Source organism: Mirounga leonina, unplaced genomic scaffold (assembly GCF_011800145.1).
Source record: "Mirounga leonina isolate KUSES-001 unplaced genomic scaffold, KU_Mleo_1.0 Mir_199, whole genome shotgun sequence".
Taxonomy (NCBI): domain Eukaryota; kingdom Metazoa; phylum Chordata; class Mammalia; order Carnivora; family Phocidae; genus Mirounga; species Mirounga leonina.
Genome location: NW_023270498.1, coordinates 14,403,280 through 14,416,475, shown reverse-complemented (window position 1 = coordinate 14,416,475; position 13,196 = coordinate 14,403,280).

Genomic DNA, 13,196 nt, shown 5'->3' with positions numbered 1-13,196 from the left:
CTTTACCACCTCACTTCAACATTGTAAGACCTGGGCCTCTTAACCTGTTGCTTCGTGCAAACCTTCTGGCAACCTTAACAGGGATTCACCTCCTCAGTACGTTGATCAGAAGCAAGAATAATAGGGATACCTCTGTCGTATACCTCACCCAGAGCTCTGGAAGACCCTGGCCAATAGCGAAACTATCCATACTCCCGTTCTCTCTGGGACTGTGAAGGTGAAGGTGGCCCAGCAAGCAGGTCAGAGGTGAATCAGGCACCTGAATCCTGTGAATTCAAATGAGCATCCCACTGCACCTGTGGAGTAGACTGTCCCATGTATAGCCCCCACCCCCATGAACTACCCCTTGATACTCCTTACGAAGTCCCCTCACCTTGATACTACAGTGGCACTGTGACTGGTTTTTGCAATAAGATACAGTGGAAGGACACTGGAAGGACACTGTGCCAGTTGCAGCCTAAGCCTTGAGAAGCTAGGCAGGCCTGGCACTCTCAGGAGCCCTGTGCCACCCTGAAGAATGTTCAGCTACCCTGATGTGAAAAGCCCTTTGGAGAGGCCACGTGGAAATGGGAAACCCCGGCCTCCGGCTGACCCGCTGCCTAAATGCAGCCACGCAAACAATCATCAGTAACACCAGAAGAACCGCCCAGCTGATCCCCGCAGAGGGCAGAGCAGTGAGTAAACAAAAGGAGAGTGGTTTTAAGCCACTCACTTTTGCAATGGTTTATTACTGAAATACCCCTTCTATTCATTTGGCTCTTATTTCCTTAGGATGACTGGTCATCCCAGTTTGCCTGGGATGAGCCAGAAAGTCCTGGGTAAACCTGCACGAGTCAGTCACCCTACTTCCAACATCCCAAGTAAACAGGAGTTTACTTCAGAGGGAAGTAAAGAGAATATTCCTCTCTTGGTCAGCATTCCATAGAAAAGACTGCCCAGAAGCCAGGAATTGAATCAGCATTCTAAAACAGGGGGCTTCAGAACCCCGGCTGTGCCCTGAGATCTTGCCATGAGGATACAAGCCACAGAATGCTGGAACACGCCAGAAGGTTCTGGAGCACATCAGTGCATGATCCTTTTCATACTATGAGCCCCAGAGCCCCCTCTGCTCCCATGCAGGGCCTGGCTATAGCTTCCCTTGCAGACTTCACTACCCTCTTTCTAACAAGCAGGGTACAGAGTTCCAAGCAGTAGGTTTACTTTCCCTCTGGTTACTTAGGGCCCAAGCCATGGTGCCCTCTGCACCAGCCTTTGTCCCTCCTTGTAGTTATTCCCCCACCAATTTTTGGCACACAGCAAATATCTTTTGAATGGCTAACATTTCTCATCATTCAGATGCCTAAATCTAGGTCTGTGATATGTGGATGGAAATAGGAAGCTTGTCATTTCTTGAAAATTCTATTTGGAATACATGCTGAGCATGTTACAGAGTTGTTATGCACAAACTTATCAAATCATTTCCCTCCAGCTGAGAGGTAAAATGGCATCCATTTTCAGGTTGTCACATGGGTCATTCTAGCCAGCCCGGAAAATTGAGGAAGCACTTTAGCTGCTACTTAGTAGGTTCTTTGTAAATATTTGTTGGAAAAAAAATGCATGTGTACATGAGACTAGATATTGAGCATCCATCCTTAGCTATTTATTCTCCTACGCTGCTGGAATGAGTATAAAAGGGGACCCAACAACAATGATTTTTAAATATTGTTATGCCATACAGTAGAGGCTTTTTTCATACCAAATCTTATGCAGGACCCAAATATAATAATCAGACCCCTCGCTGGTTTTGGAGGGTGTGGGGTACCCAGAGCCCCACCCATTAGGCTACTGTTTATTCCCTGCATCTGTCTCTAAGGAAGATCTTCAGCCCTGACATGAACAGACATTTTTCCAAAGAAGACATCCAGATGGCCAACAGACACATGAAAAAGTGCTCAACATCGTTTGGCATCAGGGAAATCCAAATCAAAACCTCAATGAGATATCACCTCACACCAGTCAGAATGGCTAAAATTAACAAGTCAGGAAACGACAGATGTCGGCGGGGATGCGGAGAAAGGGGAACCCTCCTACACTGTTGGTGGGAATGCAAGCTGGTGCAACCACTCTGGAAAACAGTATGGAGGTTCCTCAAAAAGTTGAAAATAGAGCTACCATACGATCCAGCAATTGCACTACTGAGTATTTACCCCAAAGATACAAATGTAGGGATCTGAAGGGGTACTTGCACCCTGATGTTTATAGCAGCAATGTCCACAATAGCCAAACTGTGGAAAGAGCCAAGATGTCCATCGACAGATGAATGGATAAAGAAGATGTGGTGTATATATATATATACCGCTCTGCCCTCTGTGGTATATATATATATATATATGTATATGTGTGTGTGTATATATATATATATGTATATGTGTGTGTATATATATATATATGTATATGTGTGTGTATATATATATATATATATATATATATAATGGAATATTATGCAGCCATCAAAAAGAATGAGATCTTGCCATTTGCAACGACGTGGATGGAACTGGAGGGTGTTATGCTGAGCGAAATAGGTCAATCAGAGAAAGACATGTATCATATGACCTCACTGATATGAGGAATTCTTAATCTCCAGAAACAAACTGAGGGTTGCTGGAGTGGTGGGGTGTGGGAGGGATGGGCTGGCTGGGGGATAGACATTGGGGAGGGTATAGACTATGGTGAGCACTGTGAATTGTGCAAGACTGTTGAATCACAGATCTGTACCTCTGAAACAAATAATACAATATATGTTAAAAAAGAAGAAGAAGAAGAAGAAGAAGATAGCAGGAGGGGAAGAATGAAGGGGGGGAAATCAGAGGGAGAGACGAACCATGAGGGATGATGGACTCTGAAAAACAAACTGGGGGTTCTAGAGGGGAGGGGGTTGGGAGGATGGGTTAGCCTGGTGATGGGTATTAAAGAGGGCACGTTCTGCATGGAGCACTGGGTGTTATACACAAACAATGAATCGTGGAACACTACATCAAAAGTAATGATGTAATGTATGGTGATTAACATAACAATAAAAAATTAAAAAAAAAAAAGAAGAAGAAGAAGATCTTCAGCCCTGTGGACCTCCCTGCACTCAGCAGAAGTCCACGGACAAGTGATCTCAGAAGCACCTTCCACCTCCAGAGTTGTAGGAGCCTCGATTTTGTGTGCATTTCCTTCATCCCCAACACCACTGGACCCACCTGCCAGCATTCCTTGCTTGCTTATGTTTCTTCCTCCTAGTTCCCACCCAGTTTTCTCCTCAGTCAAGGAAAAATGTGGCTCATGACATTCCATGTAGATTGCACCATGAATGAGGAATAACCCCAATTTTTTCCCATGTTGAGGACAAGCTTAGGTGTCAAGTTATATTTAACATTTATTCGGGTAAGTTTCACAGAAAATATCATGACTCCAACTCCGGATCTTCATCTAAGCCAGGCAGAATTCCTGAATTATTTTTAATTCCAATTTACTTTCTTTCCTCCTAAATTGCACTTCAGATTGGTTGATAAGTCAAAAATGTGAATTATGATCGGTTTTGATAATTTGGAATAGGCCCAGAATTACTATTGTGTTATCACAGAACTCATTTTCTGTATGTTTTAATGGCACAGAGCTTTATCCTTGCCTATCTTTATATTTTGTAAGTCCAATTAGACCCTTAAGGAAGGAGATTTTTAAATCTGTTTTTAAATGTGTTTTGATCTTTGCAAGCACTTATAAGGGTTGTGATACATGCTACATATTCTAATTAGCCACAAATTCTTTGTGCTACTGTATCTAATGAAGGAGGCATTTCCTTTAAACATTTGGTGGAGCCTAAGTGGAATTTTGGCCCCAACCAAATCAGGAGTAGTTGTTACACTTACCTCTTTGTTCAAAGACTCAGAGGCAATTTAATTTTCTCTCACAAATGTTAAACTAGTAGTGAAAAGAGGATGTTCTGTAAAAAGATATATATTTTGACCGATTATCTTGTACATTTCAAGTGAAAACATTCAAGTGCGGAGTCATAGTCAACTCTTCAAATTAGGCCAACTATTTACATTTCAGTCCCACATACATTTTTACTAAATTTTGCCTGTATGACTGCCCTCTTCTATTCCTAATTTAACCAGGTCTAAAATAACAACCTCCTCACTACATTAATACTGCATCACTAATGCATCCTAAAATACTAAATAGGAGGCAAGAGCTTTGTTTTTCATAGACAGAGTCATTGGCCACTAAGAAAAACAGTGACGTTGTATTAAATTGCCTAATAACTGTAACGTGTTTTGACACCATGTTTAATGCTTTTTTGCAAAGTAGATGCAAAATAACTCCCATATCCCAAATGGCTAGAATATCACTTAATAGCTTACAAGCCAATCGAGAGGTCAGAGAGCAAAACAAAATGGAAATTCTAATTAGCTACAGCTCTTTGTGAAGAAGGGGACAAGTTTCTGCAAATATTTTAAGCTATTTTCTATCCATGAATAAGCTATAGAAATTCCATGTACAAGGTGGGTATGAGCACATTTGTCTGGGTGACCAAGAGCACCATCCTAATAGCTTCAAGAGCTGGATTATTTTATCAGGAATTTTTCAGCTTGGACAACCCCAGCTTTGTAGCCATGATGTACTTTAAAACTTCTTAACAAATACTTAATTTTATCATATATTGGCAGAAACCTTTTTGGTTCAAGGAACTTATTTTTGGTTAAATTTGCCCATATTTGTATTTCAGAAGAATATAGCTATCCAGATGTCCTGCCTTTGTGTGGTTGCTCCCCCATCCTTACCACCCCGTCACCCCCTGCACTTCTGTCACCAAGGTGGCTTCTAGAGCTGGGGCCACCAGCACAGTAGAGGTCCTACCTTGGACCATAATTGTCCTTGGATCCCCGTATTGTCCACAGTGTCCCTCCACTGCAAGCCTGCACTTCAGCCAAAGCCCCTGCCTAAGGAGGCCAATCCAGGGTCATGATATGATTTTATGTGTAGGAAGCCTCCCAAACATCAGCCTGCCTTCTCCCTTACAGTAGAGCTGCCTATCTCTCCAGAAACCACATGACCTTTTACCTGTTCTCACGGCTCAAAACCCCCTCACTCCACCTCTCTTCTCTAAAGACCCCTAACATGTTGCTGTTTCAAGGCACCTCCAAGGAATCAGGCAGGTTGGGTGGGGATGGTAGAAATAGTTCCTGAAAGTAATCTTTCCGTGTTACAGCTATTGTTCAGCATTATTGGGCTTAAACAGGCTTCGGTGAGCTAGTCTAAGACACAATAGGTCATGGGTTGAATTGAGTCTCTGCAATATTGTGATTTATAATAAGAAATATTATGTTTAGTCCTTGTCCCTGTTCCTGGCACAGAGCTCCTAAAACCCTCGGAATTTCCCAAGGGGTTAGAGCAAAAAAGGTATCTGGTTATTCAAAAGCAAACCCCTTTCAACCACACCTTAATGTGTGTTAATGAGGTGGCTCTGGGACAACTATGAGGATGAAGGCTGGTTGTCAGGGTACCCATGTGATTAGAGGGTTGGAACTTTCAAACCCACCCCCCACAATCTCCCCTCCTAGGTTGAGTTCAGTCACCTATGACCAATGCTTTAATAATTCATACCTATGTAATGAAGCCTCCATAAAAATCCAAAGGACTAGATCCAGAGAGTTTCTGGGTTGGAGAACACATGGAGATGCTAGGAAAGAGGCAGGCTTGGAGGGGCATGGAAGCTCCACATCCCTTCCCACACACTTTGTTCTATGCATTTCTTCCATCTGGCTATTCCTGTGTTATAGCCTTTTATAATAAACCAGCAGTCTAGTAAATAAAATACTCGTCTGAGTTCTGTGAGATGTTCTAACAAATTGTTTGAATCCAAGAAGAGGGATGTGGGAACCTGATTGATAATCACTTGGTCAGAAGCACAGGAGACAATCTGGACTTGCAGTTGGGTGTCTGAAATGGGGGGAGGGGGTGAAGTCTTGTGGGACTGAGCCCTTAATCTGTGAGATTTGATGGTAATTCCAGGTAGATGGTGTCAGGACTGCACTGAATTATAGGACACCCAGAGGTATTACAGAATTGTGTGGTATGGGAACACCTGAGCCTGCCCCTCTATCTGGTGGCCAGAAGTATTGAGAGTAGAGAAGAAACACACAGGAGGAATTTTTTCTTTACAATTCCCACAAGAGATGAAATCATAATCCTGTGAATATGACCTTATTTGGAAATAGGGTCTTGACAGTTGCAATTAAGCTGTAAATTAAGATGAGGTCCTACTGGAGTTGGGTGGACCCTCAATCCAATATAACTGGTGTTGCAGGGTTTTTTTCTCACAGAGTTGAAGAATGATTTGAAGAATGAATCTTGTGGACAAAAGGGTGAAACGAAGTGAAAGTTTATTGAAAGAGAAGGTGAGCACAGGAAGAAAAAAAAGCTCTCTAGAGGGAGAGGGGTCCTGAATGGACTGCCACTGAGGGCTTTTATGGTCTGTCTTTTATAGAAAACTGACCAGGGAACTCGGTAAATATCTTGTCTATAACATTTAAGACAAACAAGGTGGATTTATGGATATTATGAAAATGTCTAATCTATACTCAGAACAAACAAGGTGGATTTTTTATGCTCCCTTCTCTCTGGTTAATATCTTGTCTATAACGTTTCTCCACACCTGGGATTTTCTGGGAGCCTGGTTACTAGCCCTCTACCTGTGTCTCCCTACCTAGCCTCGCCTGTCCCTTACTCATTGTTATAAAGAAAGGAGAAGTGACACAGACAGAGAGGCCACGGGCAGACAGACAGAAGGAAGTTGGAAGCAGAGATTGAAATCATGCACCCACATGCCAGGAACGCCAGGGATTGCCAGCAACCACAGAAGCCGGGAGACAGAGCATGGCCCTGCTCACACCTTGGTGGTGGACTTCTAGCCTCCAAACTGAGAAAACACATTTCTCTGCTTTCAAGGCCCAGGTTGTGTTACTTTGTTACAGCAGGCCTGGGAAACAGAAGACAGAATCCAGCCTCTCTCTTCCTAACAGTGTGCATCCGGGGGGAAAAAAATGTATCCCCCAGTCCAAGTAACTGACAGATTTCCAAAAACAAGATTTTCATTAGTTGGAACAGTCTGTGTTCATCTGTTGCTTTCTTCTGAAACAATGTATTTTTATAAGTGTATGATTTGTCCTTATTTTCCTGCTTAATTTAGTAGAAAAAGCAGGAGCTTTTGAGGGAGCCCATTGCAGGTAGGGTTCTCCGGAAGCAGAGGCTGAGGTTCAGGTGCAAGCCGACTAGAGCATTGAACTGTGAGAGGCAAGCGGAGGAAGGGGGTTTTGCAGAGGAGAAAGTCCAGTGGCCAGGCAGGCCTGACGAAACCTTGACCAATCTGGGGGGGGTCTGTCATGACCATTGCCGATAGTCCCCATCTGGTTAACGAGGGCTGGGCCATTATACCCCTGCCTACCAGTCCCTGAAGAGAGTGGCCCTAGGACGGGTATGAACTGGGGCCTGGAAGCTCCCTGCCCAGGGACTGGGCTCCCACAGACAGGGGCAGCAAGCCTTCTCGAAGGGGGATCCAGGCAGCAGACCCCACTCCTGCTCTCTATGCTTCAGGTGTAGAGCTCCTCACACAGATGAGGTACATGTTCTTCAGTCTCTGCAAAATAACATTTTCTGTTCCTTCAACTTTCCATGTTTTCATGCCTCCTGCCTACACTGAGGTGTTTCTGAAGGTGCCTTACTACTATCTTGGTCATCCTCCTCGAAGCCCAGATGTTTACATTTAAACACAGTTCATTTGTCCCTAACTGATGAAGTCACAGTCCTCTGTGTTGTCAGGTTTCTCCACAATATAGTTACTATATTCCCACTTGTAATAAATAAGAAACTTGTAGGTAGATACTTGGAGACCATGCAAATGTCCTGTCTGTTGTCAAACTCTCCCTCTCCCAAGTTGGCAAGCATGACAATTCTTGCCTAAATCTGTCTTTACTAAGGTGATTTTTCAATGGTGATTCTCTGATTCCATCCATTCTACTGTGTTTATTAACCAGCATTCTACCCTGTGGAAGAACTGTCCCTTTCTTCCCACGTATTTATTAATTTATTATCTGTTGTCACTATGGACTCATGGATTCATGATTTATTCACTCTATTATTGTTCTTATTCACCTTAATGACCAAATTATCCCAGACTTGACCAGTGAAAGGTCTTTCATTTTTTCTTAACATATCCTCATCATTCTTCTGACACTTCCTTATTTTCCAGCACAATAAGATATTCCAGGCTCATCTCATATTTGTATTTTCCCTGCTTCAGCCTCTGAGTAAGCCATTTCTCCATAAACTTCTGGTTCATTTCTGTGGAGAATTGTATTTAGAAATGAATGTCTGGGCTCAGGCTCTGCTCATTGCCACTGAGTGTCGGAATATCATTGAAATAATGAATTTATACCAATGCCTCTAATTTGGATCCAACCTAAGTTTTTGCTTGCCTTCCCCCCATTCCATATTTCTTATCTGTGTCTCCTATCTTCCATATTGCTCTGGCTCCCAAAAACCTCACTATGGTCCCTCATTTCCCAATTCTGCAATACCCACCAAATAGTTTTGCAATGCTTATATCACTACAACAAATAAACCTGCTGAAAAGAGTCAAAATTTGTTTACCTTATTTTTCTTTAGATTGAAGTCAAGGTGCTATGTTCAAAACTTATTTGGGGTAATGCATAAAGACAGACATACAGACCAATGGAATAGAAGAGAGAGCCCAGGGGCGCCTGGGTGGCTCAGTTGGTTAAGCGACTGCCTTCGGCTCAGGTCATGATCCTGGAGTCCCGGGATCGAGTCCCACATCAGGCTCCCTGCTCAGCAGGGGAGTCTGCTTCTCCCTCTGACCCTCCTCCCTCTCATGCTCTCTGTCTCTCATTCTCTCTCTCGCAAATAAATAAAAAATTTTTAAAAATTATTAAAAAAAAAAAAAAAAGAAGAAGAGAGCCCAGAAATAAACCTTCACATATATGGTCATATGATTTTCAAGAAGAGTGCCAAAGCCATACAATGAAGAAAGGACATTCTTTTCAACAAACGGTACTGGGAAAACTGGGTATTGATATGCAAAAAAATGAAGTTGGACTCTTTCCTTATACTATATACAAAGTGGATCAAAGACCTAAATGCAAGACCTAAAAGTAGAACATTCTTATAAGAAAATATAAGAAGAAAGCATTGTGATATTGGATTTGGCAATGATTTCTTGGATATCTCACTAAAATCATGAACAACAAAATTACATAGGTAAGTAAACTAAATGCTTTTGTGCATCAAAAGAAACAACAGAGTCAAAAGGCAGACCATGGAATCAGAGAAAATATTTGTTTACTGTATATCTGATAAGGGATTAATATCCAGAACATATAAGGAACTACAAATCAAGAACAAAAACAAACAACCTGATTAAAAATGGACAAAATGCTTGAATAGACATTTCTCCAAAGAAGATATACCCATGGCCAATAAGCACGTGAAAAGATGTTCAGTATCACTCATCATCAGGAAAATGTAAATCAAAACCACAATGAAATACCACTTTATACCCATTAGGATGGGTATACTATCAAAAATAGAAAATAATTGTTGGCAAGGATGTGGAGAAATTGGAACCCTTGTGCACTGTTGGTGGGAATGTAAAATGGTTCAGCCTCTATCGAAAATAATGTGGTACTTCTTCAAAAAATTAATTATAGAATTACTATATGACCCAGCAGGTCCACTTCTGGATATATATCCCACTTCCAATTAAAGAAGGTCTCAAAAAGATACTTGTACACCCATGTTCATGGCAGCATTATTTGTAATAGACAAGAGGTAGAAGCAACTCTAGTGTCCGTTGACTAATGGATAAACAAATATGGTGCATGCATACAACAAAGTTTTATTCAGACTTCTAAAAGAAGGAAATGCTGATATGTGCTACAGCATGGATAAATCTTGAGGACATATGCCAAGTAAAACAAGCCTTTCACAAAACAACAAATACCATATATGATTCCACTTATATGAAGTACCTAGAGTAGTCAAATTTCAAAGAGACAGAAAACAGAACAATGGTGCCAGGGCACCTGGGTAGCTCAGTGGGTTAAGCATCTGACTCTTAATTTGGGCTCAGGTCATGATCTCAAGTTGTGAGATCAAGCCCCACGTGGAGCTCCGCAATGAGTGTGGATCCTGCTTAAGATTCTCTCCCTCCCTCTCCTTCTGCTGTTCCCCCTGGCTCACATGTGCACCAGCATGCTTGCTCTCCCTCTCTCTCTCTAAAAACAAACAAATTAAAAAAAAAAAAGAAAATAGAACAGTGGTGCCTATGACTGGGGGCAATGGGGAGTTGCTGTTTAATAGGTACAGAGTTTCAGTTTTGCAAGATGAAGAGAGTTCCGCAGGTGGATAGTGGTAATGATTGCACAACAATATGGATGTACTTAATGTGACAGAACTACACACTTAAAAATGGTTAAAATGATAAATTGTATGCTATGTATATTTTACCACAACAAAAAATGAAAACTTCCTCAGGCAAATCACTTTATTCATTGGAAATGGTTAGTTAGGCTCATTTGTTACTGTTTTCATTTAGTTTGATATTTTCTCTCATTCTTGTTAATGTTATTAGACAAGTGGAACATTAATATGAATTCAGAAGTCAGAATTGTATAGAAAGGTATACTCAGGAAAGGGTCACTCCTTTCCCTATTCCTACAACCCCTTCATCTCCATCACTATGGGTGACCAATTTCATTAGTTTTTGTATTATCATTCTTGTATTTATTTTTTCAAAATTATACAGATATAGGAGCACCTGGGTGACTCAGTCAGTTAAGCATCTGCCTTCTGCTCAGTTCATGATCCTGGGGTCCTGGGATCAAGCTCAGAGGCAGACTCCCTGCTCAGCGGGGAGTCTGCTTCTCCCTCTCCCTCTGCCCCCCAACACATGCTCTCTCTCTCAAATAAATAAAATATCTTAAAAAAAATTATACAGATATAAATATACAGATTTAAATTTTCTTCTACTTCTTATAAAAAAGGTAGCATACTACATATATTCTTTTGCATTTTTCACTTAATATATATTCTCAAAATTATTCCTTTTCAGTTCATAGAAATTTTCCTCATTTTTCTTACCAGTTTATACTACTCCATAGTATGTATTTGCCACAGATTACTTAACCAATTGTTGTCCTGATTTATCTTGATGCTCAAATTATCCCAGACATAGCTAGTGAAAACAGTCTCCTACAATTGAGCATTTGAGTAATCTGCAATATTTTATTACAAATAGTGATGCCATGAATAACTTTTGCGTATGTATTTTCATGTTGTTCAAAGTGTATCTTCAGGATAAATTCCTAGAAGTGAAATCTAAAAGTCAAAGAATACATACATACGTAGTTTTGTTCAGTATTGTCAAATTATTTTCCATGGGATAATTTTTTTTTCATTCCAATCAGCAAGGTATAAAAGTGCCTGTTTCCCCACAGTCTTGCTAATTTTATCAAGCCTTTGGATTTTTGTCAGTCTGAAGGCTGAGGAAAAAAACTGAAGGAATTATAAAGCTGAAACAAATGAAAGATTATTTCCCAAATATCTCTCTAAGATTAAGACGAGAGATTATGAAATTTGTGTCTCTAATTCCAATATCTGGGTCATCTGCATCTGTAGGTCTGATTCTACCAATGTGTTTTTTTTTTTAAAGATTTTATTTTATTTTTATTTGAGACAGAGAGAATGAGAGAGAGAGAGCACATGAGAGTGGGGAGGGTCAGAGGGAGAAGCAGACTCCCTGCCGAGCAGGGAGCCCGATGTGGGATTCGATCCCGGGACTCCAGGATCATGACCTGAGCCGAAGGCAGTCGCTTAACCAACTGAGCCACGCAGGCACCCCCCAATGTGTTTTTTTTTTAATCTAGATTATAGAGCATGTGTCTTACACTTTTATGACAGACATTGCATATAAAAGAGTAGACATTGAAGCAAATAATCTTTTCCCCCAAATGGTATACCCTTTTTGTTAGGCAGCTAAGGTAAAAGGCTGATTTCTTTGGTTATACTAGGAATTAAGCTGGATGGGGGATTACTAGCAGCTTCAGATAGTTTCAGTTTACCTCTGGTCCTCTTGAGAATGAAGTCAGCCCCCTCCCTCCAGCAGGGCCTTGCAAGCGATTCACCAGAATACTTTAAGACCTTTAGATTTCTCTTTGCTTTCCAGCTTCTTATACTACTGAGAGACTGACGTCTTTGATCTCATCAGGAGTTGAGCCAGTGGTAGCTGGGGGTTAGATTTTAGTTATCTTTAGTTATCTTCTAGTTTCAAGTGTTTTGAGGTAGTGTCAGGCCCCTTCAGCCTGTAACACAGGCACAGTGAGACTAAGAGATATCTCTGTCTTAGCTCCATCACCAGCCACCACTAACTCAGAAAAAGCAGGAGAGAATTGTTGAGTGTAGAGGGCTGGTTTTACATGTGGGACTTGCATTGGTTTTCTATAGTTACTATAGCAAATTACCATAGACTTGGTGTCTTAAAACAGCACAAGTGTATTACCTTATGTTTCTGTAGATCAGAAGTCTGACACAGATTTCAATGCACTAAGATCAAGGTGTCAGCTGGGTTCATCCCTTTCTGGAGGCTCTAGGAGAGAATAAAATTCCTTGTCTTTTCCAGCTTCTAGAATTACATTCCTTGGCTTATGGCCTCTTTCTCCATCCCAGGAGTCAGCAATTTCAATCCCAATCCTTCTGTTCTCACACTGCCATCTGTCTGGTTCTTTTTTCCAACTCCCTGTTTTACTTTTAAGGACACTTGTAATTACATTGAGTGCATTCAAATAATCCAGGGTCATCTCTCCATCTTAAAGTCAGCTGGTTAGTGACCTCAATTCCATTGGCTGTCTTAACTCCCCTTTGCCATGTAACCTGACATATTCACAGATTCTGGGGATTAGGATGTGGATGTCTTTGCGGAGCCACTAACTGCCAACCCTGAGTCTTTTGCAGATTCCATTCTATCACGCCAGCTCACGTTAAAGAGTCAGCTGATCTCTTCTTGTGGAAAAGTCACTTTGACAGTGGCCAACATGGTCCACTACCCATGCCACACACTAGGTTCTCAGGGAAGAAGACCAAGGGAGCTCAGTGTG